At 35.5% G+C, this 27,447-nt stretch overlaps 1 protein-coding gene across 2 annotated transcripts in view; it reads right to left on the bottom strand.

Annotated features, from left to right (window-relative positions):
* LOC307183458 (uncharacterized protein) overlaps positions 1-27,447 on the bottom strand; it is a 921,334-nt gene that overhangs the window by 216,016 nt on the left and 677,871 nt on the right. Inside the window, exon 9 of one of the 2 annotated variants that reach the window (XR_013827469.1) lies at positions 22,399-22,457. The gene's annotated coding sequence lies outside the window, so the exon portion shown is untranslated. Of the gene's footprint in view, positions 1-22,327; positions 22,458-27,447 lie in introns of those variants that run through there. The other variant, XR_013827470.1, reaches the window with a different exon arrangement.

Here is a 27,447-nt window from a genome sequence, read left to right on the forward strand (position 1 = left end):
CACCCATGTTCTTTAATCTTTGCAATAGACTGCAAGGATTCAAATGATTTCTTCCTCTTTTGTAAGTGCTACCTTATCTTCCAGCCCCTTGGACTTCCTTTCTGCCCTACAAAATAGAGCTCATAAATGAGACACCATCACCCCAGTTCCCTTGGTATTTATTGTTCTCAAGGATAATCAGGAAGGCTACTACTACTACTAAAAAGTCCCTATATGGGACTTCCCTGTGGTCCAGTGGCTAAGACTCCATGCTTCCAATGCAGGGACCCCGGGTTCTATCCCTGATCAGGGAACTAGACGTTATATGCTGCAACTAAGGGTTCGCATGCTGCAACTAAAGATCCCATGTGCCACAACTAAGACCTGGTGCAGCCAAATAAATAAATAAATATATTTTTTTAAAGTCCCTATAACAATGACAAAATTGCAAACATAAGGAATGATAAGACTTCTAAATTTCTTATAAAGGTAGTTCCTAACCTGTATCTAAATTGGTAACTGAAACTCCCATAGACTTCTTAGTTTTTTTAATCCTTTCAATAGGATTTATGAAAACGCTCATCTTTTCTCACATTCCATCCTTCCCTGATGACAGGATGAACAGATGGAATGCTAAGTCTTATCTTGGCTCAATATTTTCAAAGACCACCTGATTAATTGACAACTACTCCACTAGACACTAGCCTTGCTCGAGAAGAATCTTCTTTGGTGCATTTCTTCCTAAGGCCCACAATTACTGTTTCCTATTGATTAAGGACAAAAGGGCTCATCCTATACGAATGTCCTTATGGCCTCCCCTGTTAGGCTATGCCATGAATCCAGCTCCTTGCCCTCCCTACGGTTGAGTACCCATATTATTCGTCTCCACTGGGCTTTCATTTTTGGTCGGTCTAATGTTATTCTTCTTCAGGCATGGGGTTAGCTAGACAAGTCAACCCAATTCCATTTATCTCTATCATATATTATAGAAAGAGTCTGGGGTTAACATATACCCACTACTATATATAAAATAGATAACCAACAAGGACCAATGTATAGCACAGGGAACTATACTCAATATTTCTTTTTAACATCTTTATTGGAGTATAATTGCTTTACAATGGTGTGTTAGTTTTGGCTTTATAACAAAGTGAATCAGTTATACATATACATATGTCCCCATATCTCCTCCCGCTTGCGTCTCCCTCCCTCCCTCCCGCCCTCCCTATCCCACCCCTCTAGGTGGTCACAAAGCACCGAGCTGATCTCCCTGTGCTATGCGGCTGCCTCCCACTAGCTATCTATTTTACGTTTGGTAGTACTATACTCAATATTTTCTAATACCCTACAAAGTAAAAGAATTTGAAAAGGAATATATATAAAACTGAATCACTTTGCTGTACACCAAACTAACATAACATTGTAAATCAACTATACTTCAGTTTAAAAAAAAATACATAAAAAAGCTTGTAAAGGAGAAAAAATATGGCAATAAATCTTGTTTTCTCTCTTCCATGTCTCATCACTAGCACCGGCCACAAGGATTGCTTCAGGCATCCAAACTTCAAGTTTGCATCCCTAGGACCATGTTTACTGTTCTTTTTGTAAAGTATCTAAGTGAGAGTTGGGGTATGGGATGGGAATACAGTCACTTTTTCTTTCTTGGAGAGTCATTTGTTCCAAAAGGGGCTCACAAGTCAGATCAAGGACAGATTAAAGAGAAATAGATCCCTGCAATCTCTAGAGTCTGTACAACTGACTTTATCAGTTGTAGCTTTCAAAGAAATTAATGAAATATTGATTCTGTCTAAAAACTAAGTAAGAAACTGTGTCTTACTATTTACAACGTAAGTGGGATCATTTTTCACAACCTGACCTTTACTCCGGCTATTTTTTCTTCAGAAAACATATCAACAGAAGAGAAAGAGAGCAAGCGAGAGAGAGAAAATATGAATGAATAGTTCATTCATTAGTATGAGATTAGTATGACAAATATGAAACTATAAATGTATTTTAAGACAGAAAGCTTGGGCTTCCCTGGTGGCGCAGTGGTTGAGAGTCCGCCTGCCGATGCAGGGGACACGGGTTCATGCCTCGGTCCGGGAAGATCCCGCATGCCGCGTAGCGGCTGGGCCCGTGAGCCATGGCCGCTGAGCCTGCGAGTCCGGAGCCTGTGCTCCGCAATGGGAGAGACAGAAGGCTTGAAATCCTTGAACACTGGGTGGAGTTTCTGTTTTCCACATAAATCAAAAGGCTTATCTAAGATAACGCATCCTACTATTTGACGACATCTTACACAGAATAGAAGTACGTTTTGAATTTATGGGAAATGGGTTCCTTTTCCACTTGTAACACAGACAACTTTAGGTTCCTGATAAGAAAGCAACTGAACTTGATTTTATCTGATAGTTTGAGGACAAAATTAAAAAATGGAAAAACTAGATTACAGTAATATTACGTCAGTGAATAGCAGAATGTTTAAATTGAAAATAATCTGTGCCAAAAGATGTTGATGTTATTTCTATTATTTCAATATTTAGAGAATTTATTCAGTACAAACATAGTGCCATTCAAAGAGTAAAAATGTGTACCCTAAAGGTGCAAATACATTACTGCATTTTTTATTACATTTTTTCTCATATTACCAAAAAAAGTGAAATTCAGCCTCAACCACACTATTACACAATTATATAAAGGGTGAAAAATTTCTCCAATAACGTTTCCAACATAACCACTTTTAGGACTTTAGCATGACTCCTCCTTGATTTTCCTGTGCTTTTTCTAATTCTCTCTTTCTTGCACTTTTACCTTATATAGTCCCATACTGTTTCAATACTTACAAGTAGTTATTTTTAATCAAAAAAGGTATAAAAGGACATGGCTGATTTTGAAACTTATTCCAGTGGGTGTATTTGCATGATCTGGGACGGATGACTAAATGTGTGAGCACAGAAAAAGCTAAAACGTTTTGGGACTCATGCACCATTGCTGTGGAGTATTCCCTAACTAAGCAAAAGATATGAACATAGTAGATAGGTGGAAAATACATATTCACTTCATCACATCTAATGCTGATCCTGGGTAAATCAGGAGGCAACCTCAAAGGCAGAGATGGCAGGTGGTGGTGACACTCAAGGTCAAGGGAACTGGTGACTGCATAGGGATGCCCCTCTCAGTGCACGCCTGGGGCTGTGAGAAACTGTCTGGCCATGTTCTCATATGACAAGTGGAAAGAGCGCTGTCATTAGCTACCAGGAGATTTTAAGGCATGAACCCCTTGCTATAGGACCTTTCCCTAACTTGAGCATCATGCAAGAAGAGTGGTGATACAGTAACAGGTCAGGAGTAGGATTTCAGCTCCAAGGTGGTACCTGTGCAAAGACATCTACCAGGCTGGGGAAAAGCACCAGTGGCAGAAGGAGGCAAAAGGCCAGAATTGATGAGACAAAGCTTGTAAGCACCCATGAGAATCCTTGAAGACAAACACTTAAAGAAGTGCTCTCCATAAGTAGGCAAGTAGGGATCTGGAGCTCAAGATTTGAGTACTAATGAATATTAATGTTAATATTCCTACATTGCATTTGCTTTGTTGAGTGTATTGGTGGAGGGGATGTCTCCCATTTTACCCAAGATGAGTCTTGAACAAGTTTTGCATAGACAATAAATTGGAAATTTTGTTTCAAGTCACTGTGGCTACTTTTCATGCACATCATCAGATTAAGAATTGTGGCTTTTAAATGTTTTAGATCACTAAAACTTATGCAGTAAAGTCACAAAACTGTACTTCCAACAAGTGAAGTTATTATTAAATTAATGTTTTGTGTGTGTTTACTTGTTTTAGATTTTGCCAAGAGCAAAAAACTAATACTTGTTTGGCTTAGAAAAATTTGAAGATCAAGGAAAGCATAACAAAAAATAAGTATTATCCATAATTCTACCATAATTCTTTCAAAAACCCACACAGCCAATGATCAGGATGTATCAAACCAGGGAATTCTTTTATTCCTAGCTCTGTTTTTGACCCATCTAAGAAAGAAATTAATGCCCCAAATTCCTTTTATCTCTGATTTTTCTAATGCAGAAGTTAAATTGACTATTCATAATCTCTCAAAATAAAATGTTATGCTTGTGAGAATTATTATTCCCAGTTCTTGATCTGGTGAGTTGATAGCATGATTTCATGGTAGCGTGACAATGAACAATGGGATATCACCAAAATGTATGGAATATGGTAGCAATACTAACAGGAGCTAAAATATTTTGTACTTAGTATATTTCAGACTCTGTTCCATGAGTTTTACATGTGTTATCTTATTTGGTCTTTACAAGAGTCCTATAAGTGGATGCTATTATTATCTCTACTTTACAAATGAGGAAATGAAGGCATATAACATTCCAGTAGCTTGTCTAGGGCTACACAACTATAGTCAGTCCATGGTCACATATGCAGACCACTTTAGTTTATTTAGTATGGGAAATTAGTGGATGGGCTGGCATTTACTGGTATGTCTTCCATTTGGTATTGGGTATTGACATATAATTGGTGAGTTTCTGAATTAAAATAAGGCATATATGAAGGGTTGCATTTCAAAATGCCACTTGGCAAACATCACAAAGCAATGTAACTCTCTTTGAGAGAGGCCAATCATTGGTGCCTTTCCTGTTAGGGAGAAGTTAAATCATGGTGCTTTAATCACAGATCACATTTCCGACTTACTCTGAATAAGGGAAGGACACACTGGTGAATTTTAAGTGTTAGCGTTAAGCAATGTTAAATTGTTTGTGAAATTGGCCAATTTATTCTGGTCAAAAGAAAGAGGTATGGAATTGAATATTATTGTAAATTCATGTTGCCTCATACAGTTCCTCTTCCAGGCATCTAAATTTAATGTCATGGTTTTGGTAAATCTAATAAGTTGTACGAGAGAAGATGGATCAAGTTATTCCAGATGAACACAAGTGAACCATTTCCAGCGAATGGAAAGCATTATTATCCACACCATTCTTTTATTCATTCAAGGTACAGAAATGTTAAGCAATGAACCTTATAGTTGGGAAGCTTATTCATGTTGCCATTGTCAGAATTTGCACCTGATGTGATCTATATTTTGCCAACCTTGTTTGTCTGGGGTCATGAAATATAGAGGGTGGGAAGAAGAAGACATAATAGAGAAATTTGATCACACAGAAATCCAATTTAGATAACTTGCACGTTGTGTAAAAGAGATCTTTCTACTTAAAGCAGCACTTGCCTAGAAGATATCAAAACCAAATGCTGTTTTTCATCACAGCTCATTGAAACCATTAAGAGACCCATCCACTGACGGAGATCAACAGCAAAGAACTTGGAGTGCTATCAGTACCCGATACCCTCCCGAGATCTAAATAAAGATTCTTTCCTGAACAAGGAATAATAGGATTTGTTAATTAAGCACAGACTTAGTAACCTATTCCATCCTATCCAGAAAATGATTTGCAATGCTTAATTAACATAACTATAATGAACCCCACCTTTCTAGCACATTAAAACCCCTTGGTTTTTTCCACTAAGATCATCCCTTAGTAAATTTCTTTATTGGTCTGTGTTCCTTTGCTTGGCAAGGAAATAAACTCATTGGTCACATTCTTAATCATGGCAGTAGTCCTTGTCTTTTCTCTAACAATTGCTTCTGCTCTGCTTCCAAAAGTTAATATGCTACATCCGTTTTTCAATACTTAAATGTTGCTTTTCATTTAAAATCCAAATACAAGTTTATGCCAAAAATATAATTTTAATGCATTGAGTTCTATATAACTAAAGCATTCTAAACGTTTTTCATCTTGAAATGGGATTCTGTCACTTCTTGCTGGAGTTAAGTCGTGGAGTTACTGCACAGATTACATGGGCTGCCAACATCAAAATTATGTTACAAGGGCTTAGGCCAGTCATCCTCATTTCATTAGATTCTCTTTACATTGTAGTTCTCATCTTCATGCCTTATCTGTATCACTCTGCATTCTTACTTAGAGAACTTCTTCATCTAAAACATGAAGAATTGCCCTTTTAAACCAGAAAAATCTGATTTTAATAATATAATCAAACATCTTCCTTCAAGAGGTGATTTAAAACTCATCTCCCTCAGATTTTCCCTGATCAACTCCATCACTCTGATTTTGCCTCATCTTTGATATTAGTATACTTAGATGGATTGTTTTTGATGTTTTATTTAGTAATGGTTCTTTACCTGTGATTTTAACTTAAAAGAGTATTCCAAGTTTCCTATTTTTGTTCACAATATCCCCTACCTCTCTTATAATTTCTCTCGTCATCTGTTGGTTATGATAATTTATTATCCTTGGTACAGTTTGAGAACTGATCAGTTCAACCATTTGTTAATTGTCAGGGGGTTTTTTTGTTGTTTGTTTTTGGAAGAAATAAATGTCAGTCCCTCTAGCTTTTAGAAGCTCCTTCATAATCTCTTTATTTGGTGAAATGCTGTGGTAAAAGCAAGTTTAAACCAATATCTGTCAAACATAAAATAATTATTAGGAAGAAGGGACAAAACAGTAATAAATTCTAACCTCAGCCACATTGGACAATCACCTTTGCAGGAACAAAGTATAAGAATCCAGGGTGCATGGCATTGTCATCCCAAAGCTCTGATGTGTCCAGTGCCACCACTCCTGTCACGGAGGGATTTGTTGCCTTATCTGATGGAAAAGGTAGATCGATCCTGCTACTAAAAGCAGCTTAAGGCTCACAAGGACCCAGGGATAGAAGAATAGTCTCAACCAATGTGGGGAATCCCAACTAGTAGAAAACCATTCTGCAAGTCAGAACATCACCAAAAAGGTACTGAGGGGCACGTATAGATGTTGCAAAGCACACTTTGCATATATTTGAGAACTGGAAATGAATCAGGTGATGATATTCAGGAATAATTTTTAGTTTTAGTAGGCATTAATTTATTTTAACAATGTAAAAAGATACTTTTGTCTTTTAGGGTGGGCTATTATATTGTCTGTGTAATGGCTGGTTGTAACTCTCCCTGCACTGCCACTTACCCCTTCATTTCACAGTCATTTTGTGAACTAACTAGAAGGTTGGATAATTCTGTCAAAAGGCTGGCGTTTCACCTTCCTTGTGTGAGTCCATGAGGACAGAGTGGGGATTCTCCTGGCTTGCATGACTAGATGGGGTGACTTCTTGTTCATTAATAAATGTTTGTATATTTGGCAGAAGGTGGTTTAAAACTTGCTTCTATTGTAACAAACCACCTGTTAGCAAGAGGGTCATAGTCTTACCCTCACATAGCTGGAGGCTTTCTACTTATAACAAAACGAACTTTGTAGCTTCTAAAAACAAAATTGATTTACACTGGTTTCAACAATAGGATTATCACTGAGCATTTGAATATGTTCTCTAAACCTTCCCACAATAAGATACTAACCATCTAAGATAAACTTTACTGACCTATTAGTAATGAGATAATTTTCTTCCAGACCTTGTCTCTGAAATTGTAGCTGCTTCATGAAGATCTTGTCTGAGTTTTTTTTTTTCCAAATTACCATCTTCTCTCTTTAAGTAGTTCTAGATGTACTAGGAATTCAATCCAAAGGCTCACTTTGCAGTGAGTATTAGCATATTTTACAGGAAGAATGGCCAGTGTAGGTTATACAGCAAATCAGGTTAAGTATAGGTCAGATACTATGGTTTCTGTGATAGTTCTCTTTCCCTTGCCCTTCCATGCAGCAGAGGGCAGTAGTGAACTGTGCATATTTCCTCCAGAAACAAACAAAATACATAATTAAAAAATCATATTGAAAATGTCTCCATTCAATAGTATTTTTGGTCACCTGAATGAACAGTAACTTACCCGAGCTACAATCCAGTATACAGTAGCTAATTTCAGATCTCAGACATATGGTTCAGTTCAGACAATTTAGGATTTGAGTAATAACATTACATTGCATCTAGTCATTCACAAACAACATGTAGGCAGAAATTAAATATTTTAATTTTTTTCTAAGAAATTTCCTTAAGGAAATGTTATAGCATAAAGTTATCTTAACTACTTCTAGCTTAAGACATTGTCTTCTTCAAGGTAAATAGAATATTTTAATGAAATTCTATCTTCTTTAAAAGGCTTTTTAGTAAATTAAATTAAAATATTGTTTCTTACCAAATAACCACATTTATGAATATACAATTGACCTGAAGTATTAAATTTCAACTTCAAAAAAAAATTTTATTTTCTGGTATTTACCTACATAGTTTTATGTTTATCCGCAGTTTTCCTTATTTTGTATCTTAAATGTCATCTACTGTCTTCCTAGTAAAGAAGATGAAAAGTCAGCTCTCTTACACTCCCCTCAGATATTCTCTCACCTTCTCCCTCCAAAAATGCCATTTTAAATTACTCAGTTTTGGGCCCTGTGCCTTAATCATAGAAGGCAATTAATAATGGCAACATATTCAAACAGTTGAAAGGGATTTCCAATGAACAAAAGATTACTCACATTTACTGAGTTCTGACTCTGTGCCCAGAATTTTCACCTGGTTTTAAATCACCATCACACAGAAAACCATTTCTGATTATCTTTCCAGACTGCAACATGTAAGCAGGCCTTTTCTAAGTAGAAAAGGACATGGGTTCTTGCCAAAAGCTTGGTAAAGCAAAAACGATCTCAGACTTCAGTTGCATAGCTCACAGTTAAATCCGCTCTTTCACTTACTAGCTGCCAGATCTTCCACTTCACAACCTCTGCTTCCCATCTAAGGCTTCCCAGAGCTGGGTAGCCATGGCAGTGACCATTTTCCTGTCCCACTTACCTTGTTTGCTTACCTCTTATTGGAGGAACCTACCACTCCCTTGATGAGGGTCAGTATTTAAACACACACATATATATAATATATATATATATGTAATTATATTACATGTAAAAGGAAAAATGTTCAATTAAAATACACAGTTTGTTCTACTGGATAAAAAAAGAAAATTGAACTATATGCTATTCGTAAGAAGCATGCATTAATTACAACAACACAGAGAAGATGAAAGCAAAAGAAAGAAAATGATTTCCTATACAAACCCTAGTGAGGAGAAAAAAGCTGATGTATATTGATATCAAAGTAGACTTTAAGAGAAAAAGTATTACTAGATATGTGAGCCATTTCATATGACAACATGATCAATTCAAGAGAAAGATATAACACTTCAATATTTGTATTCACCTAATTTATTTTTTAAAATATATAAAGATGGGCTTCCCTGGTGGCACAGTGGTTGAGAGTCCGCCTGCCGATGCAGGGGGACACAGGTTCGTGCTCTGGTCCCGGAAGATTCCACATGCCGCGGAGCGGCTGGGCCCATGAGCCATGGCCGCTGAGCCTGCGTGTCCAGAGCCTGTGCTCCGCAACGGGAGAGGCCACGACAGTGAGAGGCCCGCGTACAGCAAAAAACAAAACAAAACAAAACAAAACATAAACGTTTAAGGTCGATCCTCATTCCCTGTCTTACAAACCTGTCTCTTCATGGTGAAATGTGGCCTGCCCAGCAGGGTATTTTGTCTGTTAGGATGTTTCGAATCTGGACATACGGTGATGTGGAGAGGTGGGACTAACCCATTTAACAAATTCAAATGAACAAAGTCAAAGAATGCATTGTTCTTTTTTAAAAAAAAATTTTAATTTTATTGGAGTATAGTTGATTTACAATGTTGTGTAGTTTCAGGTGTACAGCAAAGTGATTCTGCATTGCTCTTAAGAAAGGGCACTAGTACAGCAAAGATAAGGAAGCATGAGAATGAAATGCTGAGTGGAAAGAAAAAGGTGTAAAAACATATTTAAACCCAAGCAGTTATTTTCAGAAATTCTTAACACTCATCTCTAAAATGTTTTAGTTTCTCTTAAAAACAATCAGTTTCAAATTGTCAAAGCAGCATCAGTGGTAATGTTAATCCTTACAGTTAATCACTAACTAAATATTCTTTGATATTATCAAAATTTTCAATATACATTGGATAGAATCTCTGGGCAAAACTCATATATAATTTCTTTTAATTTGAGTGTACGTTAGCCAATAAAATAAATAAAACTGACTTTATCAAACCACTATTTTGACTTATCATTCCAATTTTAGTAAATGCTCACTATTTTATCTCATAAATTATTTAATATATTCTGTCTCCTTCTAAGAAAAAACATTACAGACTACATTCTGTAATTTTTATTATGTTTCATTATTACCTACTAACATTAGTACACATAAAATGTTTTATTATGATGTTTAATAAAATTATTGGCATTACAGATTTTTATTATCAACTCTTGTTTGTTTTTTCCCAAAAGCTCAACATTGGAAATTGGCATTGTACTCACACACATTAAAAGTGTATCATATCTTATATCATGCTCTATCATAAATAATAATTTTAGTTACTGATTTTGCATTGCAAATTAAGCATGAAAAAAGTACAATGATATATTATCTTGTTTTTCTAATTTATAAATATGGATAAACTGATTAAATGATTTGTACATCTTTTTAACCTTTACTGATTTTACTAGTCTATCTTTCATGTATATGCTGCAATTCATTTTTCAGCGGTTATTATGGTACTTTTTGAAATACTTTATTAACACTTGTCTGAAATTAAAAATGAAGTCTTTTTCTAAAATAAGACTAATTATACTTGAAATGACAATGAAGGTTTGATTTACCAACTTAAATAATAAGGCAAATATTTTCCATAGGCTGAATTTGCTAACTGCTGCAGCCCCAAGATTTGAAGAAAAGATATTGTATACAAATAAGAACATTTAAAACATTTTATCAGAAATACTGTATTGGTAAAGATGTAATATAGAAAAACATTTTGATTTTTCAAAGTTTTCTGAGCTAATGGAATTTAATGTAGAAATGAGTAACCAATGTAATTAATAGTTATTTGATACTTCTTGGAAATGTCATTTGGGGATCCATTCCGGAAACTGAAGAAAATGAATATCATAGTTGCCTATTGTGAACAAATATTTTTAATAATATAATATCTGAGAATTCAATTAGGCTTTCCTTCAGTGTCATCTTGACATATAATTCATAAGATGTTCAAAGAAATAAATGAAATTGCTCTAGTACAATTCTTTCAATTACCCTCTAATTATTTACATGAACAAGGTTTCTCAAAGCTTATAAATATTAAAATGAAAAATAATAGAATTGACTGAGTCTTTCTAGGACTGTATTATGTTTATGCATGGACATATAAACTAATTGGGTATTAAAAAACACTATTTGGTTCATGAAGAGGTGCATTTCCAGAAGTATATACTTGTATTGGATGCATTTAAAAAAGTGTTGTAACAATTTTATTTTAAAATGTCAATATGTACTATATTACAGAAATTACACTCTCTGTTAGTGTTTAGGCTCCTATGAAGAAATAGGTTGTCACTTTAACATATGCCTGAGGTCCATACTAGTTTAAAATTCCTTGGGGAAGTTGTGAGCAAAAAAGTTTTCAGAACAGTTATTTCTCTTAGCAACTTGTTTGTTTTCTTCACAGTAGTTAGAATTTTGCAGACGATTACATTATTGCTCAGAGAATCTCAGATGTCAATAGCAGACTACTCTGGTACCAGAAGGCTTACTAAATATTATAGACCCTTTCAGAATTTCCAAGAGTACTAAAGATATAGACCCTAAAACGATATTAAACTGGTCACAGTTCCCAAGCATGCTGTGGGGTCTTCTCTGGCAATAACACCACTGCCACCAGCACTCGGTCATGTGACACTTTGGACTGCCATCCCAGGATTTCAAGTGCCTTTGCCCACACCTGCCAGGTGACTGATTTCCCACCCTCCCCAACATTTACCTCTACTATTTGCTCATTTGCTTGGGTGCTAATGACTGGTGAAACCTAGACCATCTACCTGCACCTGACTTAAGGGAGTTGGATGTATGTTTTTTGTTCTATCTTTAGAAGCTAGAACTCAAAATACAGAAAATTACTAAGATTAAAGAAGGAAATGTAATGATTCTGGACAAGTACAAAGGAAATATGTCCACTGTAGAGATTTCTTTGTCTTCTCCAACGGAGAATAATCTCCTTGAAAGCTGTCCTTTTTCTTTTTCACTCCATCCACAGCAATGGACAGACCATACCTTCATGGAAAAAGTGTGTCACTTGCATTGCATAATTTAGGAAGTAGAATTGGGATAAGGAGAGACTTTCTCTCGCAACATCAATGAGCAGCATGTTTGTAATAGATGGTCAATTGGCTCATATTTTTGTTTTTGTTTTTGTTTTTGTTTTTGCAGTACACGGGCCTCTCACTGTTGTGGCCTCTCCCGTTGCGGAGCACAGGCTCCGGACGCGCAGGCTCAGCAGCCATGGCTCACGGGCCCAGGCGCTCTGCGGCATGTGGGATCTTCCCAGACCGGGGCACGAACCCGTGTCCCCTGCATCGGCAGGCGGACTCTCAACCACTGCACCACGAGGGAAGCTCCTGCCTCATATTTTGATTGATAAAGCCCAAGGCCTCTGAGCTATGAGACATAGAAGGAAAGAAATAAAAATACTTTCCTTATCCTTCTTTATGTGGATGTTGCTGCTTTTTCATGAGAAGCATAGGAAGGCCCAAATTGGCAATTTACACTATTAGAGACAGTGCATGGTTTGTCAGTTTCTAAATTAAACGTGATTCAGGGCTCTTCAGAATATGCTGGGATGAGTATTGTCTAAACATGTTTGTGTTATGTTTTCAGTGTATTCACTGAATCTATACTCATTTTTATATGCTGTGCATTATTAATCTATTTATCACACCATTCTATTAGCCCAGTATAAATGAAAATTGATGTTACTTCCTTCTAACTTCTGAAAACATGTATTATTACTAAAAAAAACCTGGGAACCACTAAAAAATGTTCTTCTGCTTATAGCACATTACAAAGCCAGCTTCCTATACTTATTAATGTTAAAGTTCCACTGACCTTCGTTATAGATTGAATTTTGTTCCCCCCAGATTCATATGTTAAAGTCCTAACCCCCAGTACCTTAGGATGAGAGCTTATTTGGAGAGATAGGAGGTAATCAAGTTAAAGTGAACCCTAATCCAATATGACCTGTGTCCTTATGAAAAGGGAAAATCTGACCACAGACATGTGTTCAAAATGCTATGTGAGTGTGAAGGCAGAGATAAGAGTGACGCATGGGGTGAAGCCAAGGAAAGCTATAGGTTGACAGCAAATCACCAGAAGCTAAGAGAAAGGCATGGAACAGGTTATCTTCCAGCCCTCAGAAGGAACCAACTCTCCTGGCACCTTGATCTTGGACTTCCAGACTCCAGAGCTGTGAGAACTTAAATTCTCAAGTAGCCTTGAGGAATTTTTTAATCTATAGGAGAACTTCAGAGCTTGTTTTTACATTGTACTCCAGCTCCTGGAGAGGTGTTCTTGCGCACAGGTCACATCTAACGCCATTTGTTGGATCACTGTGCTGGATGTCAGCTTTTCTGGGGAACTGAGAAAAAAGGATAAAACTCTGGAAGCCAAAGAATTATAGTCTTTCCTTTGGGTCAGCATCTATTGGGATACCCCTTCTTTTGAGTTACCTGTCTGCCATGCAGCTAGTGGAGTATAATCTTCCTACTTACTCCTGAGGGGCTCTATTCTAGGCAGCATGAAAATGAGCAGTTTAGACAAACTGAGTCAGGCCTTGGCAACAACTTTCTTTTGCCTTGTCTTTTCTTTCTGATCTTTCTTTGGATTTAGTTTTCTCATTCCATTATGATGAAATAGTCACAAATAGCTGGGATTCTGGTATGAGTTTAGAAGAAAAGGACCAAGGAAGCAGCTCACCCTGTCTTTATTACCTAAGCGTTCCTGCAGCTCCATATTGCCCAGGAGACTAGATCCAATTTACAGATGAAGTTGGGAAGAATTGAAATCTTAACAATATTGATACTCTAACAATAAATACAGTATATCTCTCCATTTATTTACATCTTTGATTTCTTTCAACAGAGTTCTTTAGCTTTCCACATGTAGATACTGTACATATTTTGTTGAATTTGTAACAAAGTATTTTTTGGTGCTTTTGTAAATGGTGTCGTGTTTCTAATTTCAAACTTCAATTGTTCATTGTTGGAACTCAGGATAGCAAAAATAACTTTCGTGTATCAAACTTTTATCCTGGAATCTTATATTTGCTCATTAGTTCCAGGAAATTTTTCGTAGATTCTTTGGAATTTTCTCCATAGGCAATCATGTCATCTGTGAACAAAGAGAGGTTTGTTCCTTCTTCCAATATGTATACATTTTATTTCATTTTATTGCCTTATTGCACTAGCTATGACTTCCAGGGTAACATTTAATAGGTGTGGTAAGAGAGGACATAAGTGTCTTGATCCTGATGTTAGGGAGAAAGCATCCAGCTTCTCACCATTAAGTATAATGATAGCTGTAGTTTTTTTTGTTTTTTTTTAAATAGTTGTTCTTCATCAAGTTGAGAAAGTTTCCCTCTATTCCTATTTTTCTGAGACATTTTATCATGTATAGGTGTTCGATTTTGTCAACTGCTTTTTCTGCATCAATTGTTACAATCATACAATTTTTCTTCTTTAGCCTACTGATGTGACTTTGTTTTTTTGTTTTGAATGCTGATTTTTTGAATGTCAAACCAGCCTTGCATACCTCGAATAAGTCTCACTTGGTAAGACATACTATTCTTTTCATTCATTGTTGCATTTAACCTGCTAATGTTTTTGTTGAGGGTTTCACATCTATCTTCATGAAAGATATTGGTCTATAGTCTCCTTTATTTTGCAATGCCCTTATCTTGTTTTGGTATAAAAGTAATGCCACTCTCATAGAATGAATTAGGAAGTGTTTACTTCAGTCTTCTGAAAGAGATTGTAGAGAGTTGGCACAAGATACACCACATCATAAATGTGTGGTAGAATTCAGCAGTGAAACTATCTGGGTCTGGTTCTTTCAGCTTTGATGGGTTATTAGTTATGGATCCAATTTCTTTAGTATATATAAGCCTATTCAGATTATCTGTTTCTCCTTGTATGAGTTTTGGGTGGATTGTGTCTTTCAGGAATTAGTTCATTTTATCTAGAAATTTATAAAACTTGTGAGCATAGACTTGTTCATAATGTTCTCTTATTATCCTTTTAATGTCCCTATGATCAGTAGTGGTAGCCCATTTTTTATTTCTGATATTAATACTTTGTGTCTCCTGTCATTTTTCTTTAATCTGGCTAGAGATTTCTCAGTTTTATTGATCTTTTAACAGAATCAACTTTTGATTTTGTTGAGTTTCTCTATTATCTTCCTGTTTTCAATTTTATTGATTTTTGCTCTGATTTTTACTATTTTCTTCTGCTTTTTTAGACTTATATTCATCCTCTGTCTCTTCTTTCATAAGATGGAAACTTAGGTTATTTATTTTAGATCTTTATTCTTTTATAATGTGTATGTAACATTATAAACTTTCCTCTAAGCACGACTTTTTTTGCCTCTCACAAATTTTGATGTTGTATTTTCATTTTTACGTAGTTCAAAATATTTTAAAAATTATTTTAAGAGCTTTTATTTTCCCTATGTGTTATTTAGGAATGTGTTGTTTAATTTCCAAATATTTGTGGATTTTTCCAGCTATCTTTCCCTTATTGACGTTTCATTTAATCCATTGAAGTCTGAGAACGTACTTCGTATGATTTCTAGTCTTTTAAATTTGTTAAGCTTCATTTTATAGTCATGAATTTGGTCTCTCATTGAATGTTCCATGTGAACTTAAGAAGGATATATATTCTGTTGTTATTGGATGGAGTATTTTATAAATGTCAGTTGCATCAAGTTGTTCAGGTCAATTCTATGCTTACTGATTTAGTGCCTGCTTGATTTATCAGTTAATAAAAGATGGATGTTGAAATCTCCAAATATAATAGTGGATTTGTCTATTTCTCCTTTTAGTTCTATCAGTTTGCATTTCTCTTATCAATTTTTACCTCATGTATTTAAGCTCTGTTGTTAGATGCATACATATTTAGGATTTTTAGGTCTTCCTGGAGATTTGATCTCCTATCATTATTTCATGTCCCTTTTGAACCCCTGGTAATTTTCCTTGTTCTGAGTTCTGCTCTGTCTGAAATTAATATAGCTACTCCAGCTGTCCTTTGATTAGTGTTAGTGCGGTATAGTTTTCTTCTTCTTTTCCTTTAACTTACTTGAATTTTGTAATTAAAGTGGGTTTCTTGTGAACAAACTAAAGTGGAATCATTTTTTTAAAAAATTTCAGTTTGGGAAGTTCCTATTGATATGTCTTCAAACTAACTGATTCTTTCCTTGGCCATGTCCAGTTGATCAAAGGCATTCTTCATTTCTGTTCTGTTGTTTTTATTTTTATCATTTCCCTTTGATTCTTTCTTAGTGTTTCCATATTTCTGCTTGCATTACCCATATGTTCATGCATGTTGTGTACTTTTTTCCTTTAGAATTCTTAACATATTAGTTATGTTATTTTAAGTTCTCAGTCTGATAATTCCAATAACTGTGTCATATCTGAATATGATTCTGGTGCTTGCCTTGTCTGTTCAGACTCAGATGTTTTTTCTTTTTGGTGTGTCTTTTAATATTTTCGAAAGCTGAACATTTGGATCAGTAATAGAAACCGTGGTAAATAGACCTGTAGTGTGAAAATGCACTAATCTGGCTAAGAGTTGGGATGTGTTTAATGCTTACCATTGTTGTTAGTGCCAAAGGCTTCAGATTCCTCTGTTGTCTTTCTTTGTGTCTCTCCTCTTGACTTTGGGCTTCCCTAAGCACTTCTTCTCAAAGAAAGTCCGTGTCTTGCAGTTTTTTTCAGCTGCAATCCATGGTTACCTTCCTGAGGCCCTGTTCCTGTGGTGATCATGTGTGGGAGAGAAGTGTTCTATAATCTCATGATTAAATCTCAGTCTTTTAGTCCATCTATCTAGGCTATGACTTTCACAGGCACTTCTTAAGTGATACAGCTTTTCTCCCCCTTACATAAGAAAGGAAGTCTAGAGGGGGCTAGAACAGGAGAAACGTCCTTTCTTGAGCTGGGATAAAGCTCTGGCAAAATCTTTTCCTTAGAAGTAAACCTTTTTTTTTTTTAATTTTTAATTTAATTTAATTTTTATTTATTTATTTATTTTTGTTGCTTTGGGTCTTTGTTGCTGCGCAAGGACTTTCTCTAGTTGCATCGAGCTGGGGCTATTCTTCGTTGTGGTGCACGAGCTTCTCGTTGCGGTGGCTTCTCTTGTAGAGCATGGGCTCTAGGTGCACAGGCTTCAGTAGTTGTGGCACATGGGCTCAGCAGTTGTGGCTCGCAGGCTGTAGAACACAGTCTCAGTAGTTGTGACACATGGGCTTAGTTGCTCCGCAGCATATGGGATCTTCCCAGACCAGGGCTTGAACCCGTGTCCCCTGCATTGGCAAGCAGATTCTTAACCACTGCACCACCAGGGAAGTCCTGAGGGCAAACCTTTTTTAGTGGTGAATTCTCTAGACATGTTTCACAATGATTACTCTTCCCTTCATCCTGCCAGACCCAGGAGGGTATCTTTCTAGGATCTTCATCATGAGAATCTGGTGAGGTTACTAGAGGTAAACCAGTGAAAATGCAGGAGATTGCCTAAGATTGCAGCCCCTACGGATTTCTTATTCTTAGGTTAGTCCATAGTCAGCCTCCAGAGATTCATCAAAATTACCATTGAAGAGTTCCTACTAGTTTATGCCTCCAGCAGCTTTTGTTTCACTTTAACACTTAAATCGTCTCTGCTATGATTATCTGGTTTACCTTTCTTTCTAGTTTTCAGGGTGTTAGCTTTCTCTAAAACCTCAGCTCTCTGTTGGACCCAAGAGAAGTCATTGGTTTTCAGTTTGTTCAGCTTTTTCATATAGTAAAGGCAGGACTGATAACTGCCAAGCTCTTTACATGTCAGTGCTGAAACTGAAAGTCTTAAGTCTCATTTCTAAAACCCAAATTAATAATGATGATGACAATAATAATAATAATTAATAGTAGCAGTAACGGTATAAATTCTAAAGGTACAATTGCATTAGATTTACATGCGTATTAAACAGTTTCTTTGCTTGCCATCCCTCTTGCATCTCAGATGTTCCTTAGTCCTTCTGGGACAATCTTTCCTCTTTCTTAAAGTATATCCTTTCATAGCTATGTTTAATTTTTTCATTTTTCTGATATATCAAAAGTAATCTTGCTTATACATTCTAATTCTAGATGCTAGTTGTTTGTGGGCCACGATTCTCGATTAACTTATATTCTGCATTAAAATGCTAACGTTTTATATTTTCTTTTGACTCCCTCAGTGTCATTGAAAATCTTTTCATCTGTCTACAAGCCATCTCTCTGGATGGCATCTCTTTCTCTTCATTTTCCTTTTCTACTTTTGTTTTGGCTGCACTGCGTGGCATGTGGGATTTTAGTTCCCCAACCAGGGATCAAACCCAGGCCCCCTGCATTGGAAGCATGGAGTGTTAACAACAGGACCACCAGGGAAGTCCCCATTCTCCTTTTCTGTTCTTCTTTCTTCTTCCCTTTCATCTTCTCCTCATCCTCTTTATCATTTTTTTCTCTGCCTTTAGATAGTTTCCTTTCTTCTTATAAGCTTAGAAATTCTTTATTGAGGCATCTCTCATCATTATACAGTATCTAATTGTGTAATAGTTAGATGGCCTCATTATTTTGTCTACAATATGTCACATTTCCTTTATAACCTTAGCTTTCTTTCACTATTCCTTTTACTAAAACATCTATTAAATTGTTCCTGTAAGCTAGCATTAAGTCCCTGCACTTAATCCTCTCAGCAACATTATAAATTTAGGGGTTGTTACTGTCCCCATTTTATGGCTAACAAGACTGGCTGAGACATACTAAGTAAGGACAGAATTGGACTCTGAGCACAGGTCTGTCTGGTCCCAGAGTCATCTCTCCTAAGTATCACCATCATGTGACCTTTCCACCTAAATTCTCAGCCTGGCTGGCCTACTGAGTTTTCCACATTTCAATTCCCCCTACTATTACTACCTATACTATTTACCTGACTGATAATAATCATTTAGTTATTTTCACTTTAACATTAATATATCTTTCTCTTCCCATGGTATTAGTCTCTTAAGAGCATAAAATGTGTCATTTGCCATGCTCCACAGCAGCTTCTAATACAGTGTTATGGAAAAACTAAGTGTTCAATAAGTACTAATTAAACCATGAAAAAATTCAATTATCTTAAAAGAAACAGGTAGTTTTTTCTCTGAATAAACATGCCAATCAGAATAATATAATAAGTATGTTGAATTAAAATGCATGTATATGGCAATTAACTGAAAATAAAAGAAGATCTACGGCCACTAAGGGGAGTGTGGTAAAAAGAAGGGTGATGTTTGGGCTCATAATGTGTCGCTAAAATCATTAAAATGACTGTGGTCTATTTTGTTCCTTGTTAACATACGTGAATATATTGGGGTTATATTCTACATTTCTGAGTTTGTGTTTTAACTGAAGTAATTTATCAATTTTTAAACATACCCAAGGTTTCCACATTTCTCCAAGGCATACTGGATGATAATTTTAAAAGCAGGCATCAGAAAAGAGCCCGTGATCAGGGCTACAGTCAGTGTGGACAAAAATGTGCTGCTAGCATTACGGTAACAGGCTGAATTCTTAGACATCAACAACATGCTTTCCTTACCGCAGTGTGTTCCCCTATACTGTTTCATCATTATGAGTACTTGTTTAAAACCCATTTACAAAGCTGATTGCCAAGTACTGTATTGTCTAGAACTACTGCAAGAGATTTAGGTGCATGAAGTTCACACTTGGTTATTAGACCTTTAACTGCTTTGTTGCTTGCCAAGCACAGTTAATACACGAAAACAGTATAATCAAGATGATGAAAGTTTAAGTTTCCCATGGCTGCCTTTACTTGCCTACCCTTCACTTCCACCTTTGATATTCGTTCCAGAAGATTTACTGCCTCCCAATAGTCTTACATTCTTGGAATCAATTCCAGTAAGGCTAGTTATGTGGTGGTCTAATCCCTTCTTGCTCTGCTCCAAGTTGGCTTTTGCTTGTTATTTCAAATAAAATAATTTTACTGCCTCCCTAATGTGTCCATGTAGTAAAAGTCTCAGGAGAGTCTTGATGCCTCTTTTTGAAATGAGCGAATGCAGCTTTGGGGAAACTGCAGGCAGACTGGGGTGGTTATCAATATCATGCAGAACTCACGACGAGTCTGTGATTCAGAAACAGCCACGCATGCAAGCATGTGTGCACACGTACCAACGAGCCCTGTGACGAGAGGCATTGGCAAGAATGGGTGGCAGTCTGGCGACAGTGAAGTGGAGATTTGGGGAACGCAGCCAGAGGGCTGCTGGCCTGCGAGCTCCCCAGACTCCTCGACCACTTACAACCACTGTGACGCAAATGTGCTGTCAAACTAAACTCAGGAACATAAAAGAACTGATGGAATGACAGACAAATATAGGGAGGAAGGCACATTAAGGAAGAATGGAAAAGAACAAAGGAAATAAGAGATCAGTGTGGGGAAGACAAAATTTCTCAACATTATCAGCACTCCAGGCAGGCATAACAAGATTCCCGAGAATCATTCTGTCTTGACATTATAGTACAAAACTAGACAGCCAATCTCTGACTTATGGTGAGAATCGCTTCATTTGTGTCATTCGTTCGTAGTGCTGAGAAAACTAATGATGTGTTCTTACTGAACACAGATTAGCTTATGAATCACAGACTTTTGACATGTTCAATGTACAGTCAAAGATGGGTTAGATTAGGCTCCCTAGAAAATGGATCCACAAGGCTGTGCAGAGCAGCTGCATTGTGCAAATGTGTTTCTAGTTTGTGCCCAGGCAGCTCTTGTCCTTCTTTCTCGCTTCTCATCCATACCACAATTACACTTGTTACATGGGAGACAGCTCCTTTGAAAGCATTTAGAGGTATAAGTAATTACATATTGTTTTTGTCCCTCAAACCCAGAAAAATTTACTTATTTCTTGATATGAGTACGTCTGGTATTTTAAAAATGATTTAAATTTTGGTTATTCTCTGGGATACTGAGATTTAGAAATTGATATGGAAATAAACACAATCCACTAATTTTTGAATTGTTTATAAACTTTCAGCAGCTATAGAACAGTTTAATTGGAATTGTTTGGACTTCCTATGAGGTAAGTTCAAAAAAGATTTGAACCAGAAATCCAGGGATATGACTCTAAACTCTGATCTTAGATAAGTCATTACCAACTAGAGATCTTAATGTGAGAGAAGCTAGTTTTCTTTTCTTTTATATACATATATTATACATTTCATATATACATATAAAGCTTTGGGTTTTTCCACCAAAACTTTTAGGGTAAAAACAATCTTATGATACTTGTTTTATTTAGTCGAATTTAAGGTAAAGAGCTACAACAGATATTTGTGGGACTGTATTTGAAGAGGTTAGGTCACCTTAGTGTAATGTGTTTAACTTTTTCCTTCCATTTATTTGCAAAATTATAAACAGGAGGATACCCATAATTAACTCTCAAAGTTAAATAAAAAACACAGCTAATTTTAAATTACTGATTTAAAATGTGACATTCTACAAATATCTTTTACTGTTAATTTTAATAGATAATTTTAATTGTTTCAGAAAAATCTTTAGTTAAGTACATAAAAATAATTTCATTAATTAGCTTTTACTTTTTTTTTTTGCTGTACGTGGGCCTCTCACTGTTGTGGACTCTCCCGTTGTGGAGCACAGGCTCCGGACGCGCAGGCTCAGCGGCCATGGCTCACGGGCCCAGCCACTCCGCCGCATGTGGGATCTTCCCGGACCCGGGCACGAACCCGTGTCCCCTGAATCGGCAGGCGGACTCTCAACCACTGCGCCACCAGGGAAGCCCTAGCTTTTACTTTCACTGTAGTTTACATTTCTAATGTAACTGTGTTCCAACGTTTTATATTCTATGTACATTCACATGGTATCTTTAATCCTTTAGATAGCTACTGACAACAGAATACAAATTATGTAAAATTTTAAAGTATAACAATATATAGTGATTGGAACTCATTTAAACATCACTGGGACATCAATAGAATGGCACATGTGCCAAAATAATTTAATATACTGTCTTTGATATTTCATTGACTTTTAGTGAAGCCTTATACGTATTTTTCATTTTATTGTTTTGAATGCGTGTTAATCAATGTAGGAGGATGGGGCATCTTTTATTAAATAGTTTGTGGTTTGATTTATACCTTTTAAATATACAGACATATGGTACACAGGCCTTCATTTGTACTCTTGACCCAGGCCCTGCAAATGTTGAGACAGTCTAACTTTTGACAGCTTAGATATAGCGTGAATCTTACCTTTTCCAGACGTATGGAAAGGGCTGTTTTTCTATGTTTGTTTCATTAATGTGAGAATCCTGAAAAAAACAACAACAACAACATACTTTCTAATTTATTTTGTATAGAAATCAACTCATACAATGTTCTAAAGTTGTGAGATAAATTATTTAAAAGTTGTTTTAAGTGCTTTTTTAAATATGAGAAGCTATTTATAATTTCAGTGAAGACCCTGGGTATTGAGTTTGGAATTATCTAGTAATATACCACCAATAAAGCAGAGCTCACGAACAATCATTTTTAAACTGATTATTCACTGATCTGATATACACTGTATGTCTTTTTTTATGAGGGAGTTCCATGTGACATATTCCTTCCATTTGAAAAATGAAGATTGAGGCTGTTCACAGAGGACCTCAGGGAAGAATCTATCTCATCAGTCATTACTTCTCTCCCCCCACCCAATTGGTTGGTCTCTTTGACTCATTCTTCATGATTCAAGATGTGAGTCTGTCTAACTCTGCCAGAGATGCTTGGTGGGGTCCCATGTTTCAGTGGACATCTCTGATATCTGACTCATTTGAAAACTCCCTCCTTTTGATATGAATTCCACAGTATATGTTGAAAGGTTCTATTGTTAGTTTTCCTTTCTCTTTTTTATATAAGCCCTCAACTTGCCTGCTTTTGAATTGTTTCAGTCTTTACTTTCAAACAAATCATAATTTGTAAATTTTTACCTACCTTCCACAGTTCCAAGTTCAAGTAGCTTCACCAGGCATGGAGCCAGGGCATTAGGGTATGATACCTTGTTATTAGATAAGAGACATGGTGACTAGGCTTGCTCAGCCTTTCTTCATAAGTTCTTTGTAAGAATCTTACTTCTCTGGGCCTCTTACAGTCTGTAAAATAGTGACTGAATGGGCCTTTATGTCTCTTAAAACGCCAACATTTTTTGAATCATTACTATTCTTTTAGGTACTTTGGTACTCATTTATCAATGAAAGAATAATTGATACATAGTTACTCCAATATGTAAGTTGATAATACAAGGAAGAAGTAAAAAAATAAACTTTCTAATTTCAAGAAGTGTTAACACAGTTTTAGAATTCTAGGATAATGTAATGTTCTTTTTTGTCTGTGTGACTGTATAAGAATAGATCTTTTCATGTCCCCTTCTTAATCATTATTCATTGAAGAGCTCTTGTATAAGACTATCCCTCTATCAATGATCCTTATTCTATTGAGATGTTATTCAGCTCCAATACACTGCCATATTTTTATTATAAGAGCTTTATTGAGATGTAATTCACATATCATACAATTCATACATTTAAAGTGTACAATTAAACAGTATTTTAGTATGACCAAAGACATGCTACATCACATAGTCAATGTGAGATTAAACCATAGTTTTATACAGGGATAGGTTGATGCAACAAATTAGAAGCATACTTTCTATTTTACTTATGTTTTGAAATAACACCCCCCCCACCTCTGCAACACACACACACACACACACACACACACACGCAACACCCTTTTTACTGGATTGGAGAAAATAGCAAGAATGACATGGATGCATAATGTTTTTTTACCCATGTATTGTGTTTCTATCTTTGAGAAAATAACATTGTATTACATCTGATGTGACATAATGAAATATAAGTCAGGTTGAGTATGGGTAGAATCCATTGACCAATTACAAAACAGAAGAGGTCTCCTGGGTGCTAAAATATCCAGGTTTTAGCTGTAATGATCAAGGGCAACTTTGTACCTCCAGGTCTGTCCCATGTTTCTATCTTTAAATACATACACACATACATGCATACATACTGCCATTTCTATACAATGTATTTTGTTCATTCTCCTCCAGATATCAAGTAGTAGTTTTATGTACTTTCATCCTGCTCTAAGTATTCATTATTATTTTCAGAGACTTTCAAAAACAACATTATTCAAACTGGGATACATGTATCCCAGGGGTATATAAAGACTTTCCATGTGGTAAGAGGGCAAGATATTAATTCTAATGGGAAAATGTTAAGATAATCAACTACTGAATCTTCAACATTTACTCCTAAATTTTATCTCCTAGAATATAACTCCCTGAGAACTCATCTGTGGTTCAAATATCCCCTTCAAAATCACTCGTTCCTCATTTTTACACAGTAAAGGCACAGCTCTCACCCATATTCAGTCTTACTTTACCCATGGGCATGTATCAAAACTTTTGTGGCACCAAACAAAGAGAGATATATTGGTGAGAGTGATGTGAAAATGAGTAACTCTAATGAATAGGTAAGAAATCATTTTTGCAAGTCTAGTGGTTTGCAATTCTTTACTTTCAAGAGCATTGAAGGAAGACATAATAAAAATGTCAGCCATTCATCATTAAAAATATTTTCGATGAAAGATTCTTAGGTGGCTTTTGGCATAAAACTTGGATGAAATGTAAAGAATTGATTGATAGTACACTAGAAAAGCTCTTTGCATTTTTATTTACTTAGTATGTGAACAGAATTTCTCAGCCCTTACATCTATAAAAGCAAAAAATAGGAATAGAATTTATGCTGTCTACTCTAGCAAAAACTAATGTTATTCATAAACACATTAACTCATTAGTGAATAAACCAACACAAATCAACAGCAGATGCACTTCCAAAAATACTTTTTATGATTAGTATTTTGTTTCAAGTTTATATTTACATCATTTTGATCAATTATGAACTAGCAATAATTGTAATGACTTTTTAATTCAGAAGAACTTTCTTTTTAACACTTAGAGATTTGTGGGTCACAGAATTTAAAAATTTTAATTCCAATATGTACATATTTTTCTTAAGTAAAAGTCTGAGTGATGAGTATAAGATTTGCAAGCATGAAATTATATTACATTAGGATAAAATGCTATATAGGAACTAGGATGAAAATTGTAGCTCATGGAAAAAAAGAGATATAAAGGTTGAAGACATTGTTTATGCATTTGTAAATGATAATGGTGAGTATGGAATCATCATGGTATTTAGACTGCAGGAGATACATTTAAGAGTATTACAGTAGCTTTATTTTAAAAGTCAATATTTACAATACGTTGGAATTCATATCTTTTGCAACTAATTAAACTTTTGTTGAAAAGTTATTGATATCGATTTGCAAATGTGTGTGGGATGTTTTCTTCAATATTCCTTTAGGAGTAAAAAAGCAAAACTTTTGGAGACTCTAATCTATTGACTAACTCATCACGTATCCTTCAGACCCTTTTAAATATAAAGAGTGAATGAGCCTGGGTAGCTAAACTACCCAGATATCCTCTAGACATCATGATTTTTTGAAATTATTAAATATTTTCTTTAGTGTAGTATAAACATCAAATATTTTCCTTTAAATGAGATATTTCATATTTGAATGAAAATTAACTTTACTATCATTCTGGAGTTACTCAGCAAAGTTGTGCTTTAAGATATGTCTGTGGTGCCTTCACATTGAATTAATGGTGTTCACTGCCCTCACACCTGCCATAATTTCTAGGTCATGGTTCTTTCATAATGTTTCTCTGGTTCTCCAGAACTCCAAATTCATCTTAGCCTTGCTGGGCAGAGATTTATACTTCTACACTTTATATTTTACTGAAATCACACCCTTGTGGGCTTTTAAAACTTATTATTAATTACTTTGTTTTTGGAAAGTTCCCGTTATTTCCCAGAAGTCCATAGTTTTAATTATTATTTGATAAACATTGCATAGAAAAGAATATTCTAACTTGCTCAAGAATCCTAAAAAGATGATATTATATATAATGATAATTATAACACGAGCAATATCACAAACAACAGATAGAAAATTTACCCAAGGCAACATGACAACTAAGTGGCAGGGTAATTTGCTACCAAAACCTAAACTCTTAACTGTTATACCAAAGTAGTAGCTGCAGTTATTACTAGGATCCACATACAATATTACACATATAACTGGCCTTCCAACTTTCTAACCTTTTAAAATCTAAATTTATTAATTTAAGTTTTAAGTGGCTAGGTCATAAAAATAATATAATTAGGAATAAATGGTCAAATCTCATCCATCGTAGATGGAAGATCACAGATTTCTCCTTTCATGTGGTCTATTTGTCTTCAAAATGATGCCACTGCTTATATTGCAGACCAGTGTGGCCGGAACTGGGCAAAGGACCACCACTCCTAAAAGGCTTAGAGGTCTAAATTCTTCTAACTGACATTATATTAGAAAGTCACCTTTATTATTAAACTGTATTACTGGAAAGGCAGAGAAATTAAACGTTCTTTACTGCTGAAGAGGTTTTTTTTCCCTCTTTGCAAGCCTGAGTTCCCAAACCAGTGTGAAATCAGATTTTGTTGTTTACATTGGTCTTAAATTTAAAATGTCATAAAATGTTTTTTAAAGCTGATTTATGCCATCTCCAACCATGCCAAGGGGAGAAAAAAGACGATCAAATTTTGTACTTGAAGTACATAATTCCTTTTACTACCACCACTCTGAAATATTTTTTTTAAATAGTCATGGGAATGGCAAAAACCACTTTATCCTCTGAAACAAACATGATGGAATCAAATAAAATGATTTTTGATAGTTTTTTCCCTTTACTGAGAAAGTGTTTAATCAAGTTGTACTTCCATTGCATAACACTACATGTTCCCCGGAAATATCTTTCACATAAAATACCATTAAGCATTATTCTGAAATTATCACAATAGAAAAATGATTCTATAGATAGGGCAACCGTAGAACAATAAGAGTTAGGAAACAGGTTTCAGGACTAGAGTGAAATATTAAATGAAAACCAGCCTACATAGGCCAAAATTGGAAGAAGAGAAAAGCTGGAAGTTGGCTAATAAAGAGAGAAGTCCCAGAAATAAAAAAAAAAATAAAAGTCATATTTTGTGCTAAGACAAAAAACAATGGACAAATAGTTTTGAAACTGAATTCTTCTTTCCTCAGTTTTAAGAAGATGGGTAGAACATTAATGATTCTGTACAAAATGGAAGACCAAAAAATCACCTTTTGTGAAATTTGTGCTGAAAATATGTTTAACTCTAG

This window comes from Stenella coeruleoalba, assembly GCF_951394435.1.
Source record: "Stenella coeruleoalba genome assembly, chromosome: 3".
NCBI classification, from domain to species: domain Eukaryota; kingdom Metazoa; phylum Chordata; class Mammalia; order Artiodactyla; family Delphinidae; genus Stenella; species Stenella coeruleoalba.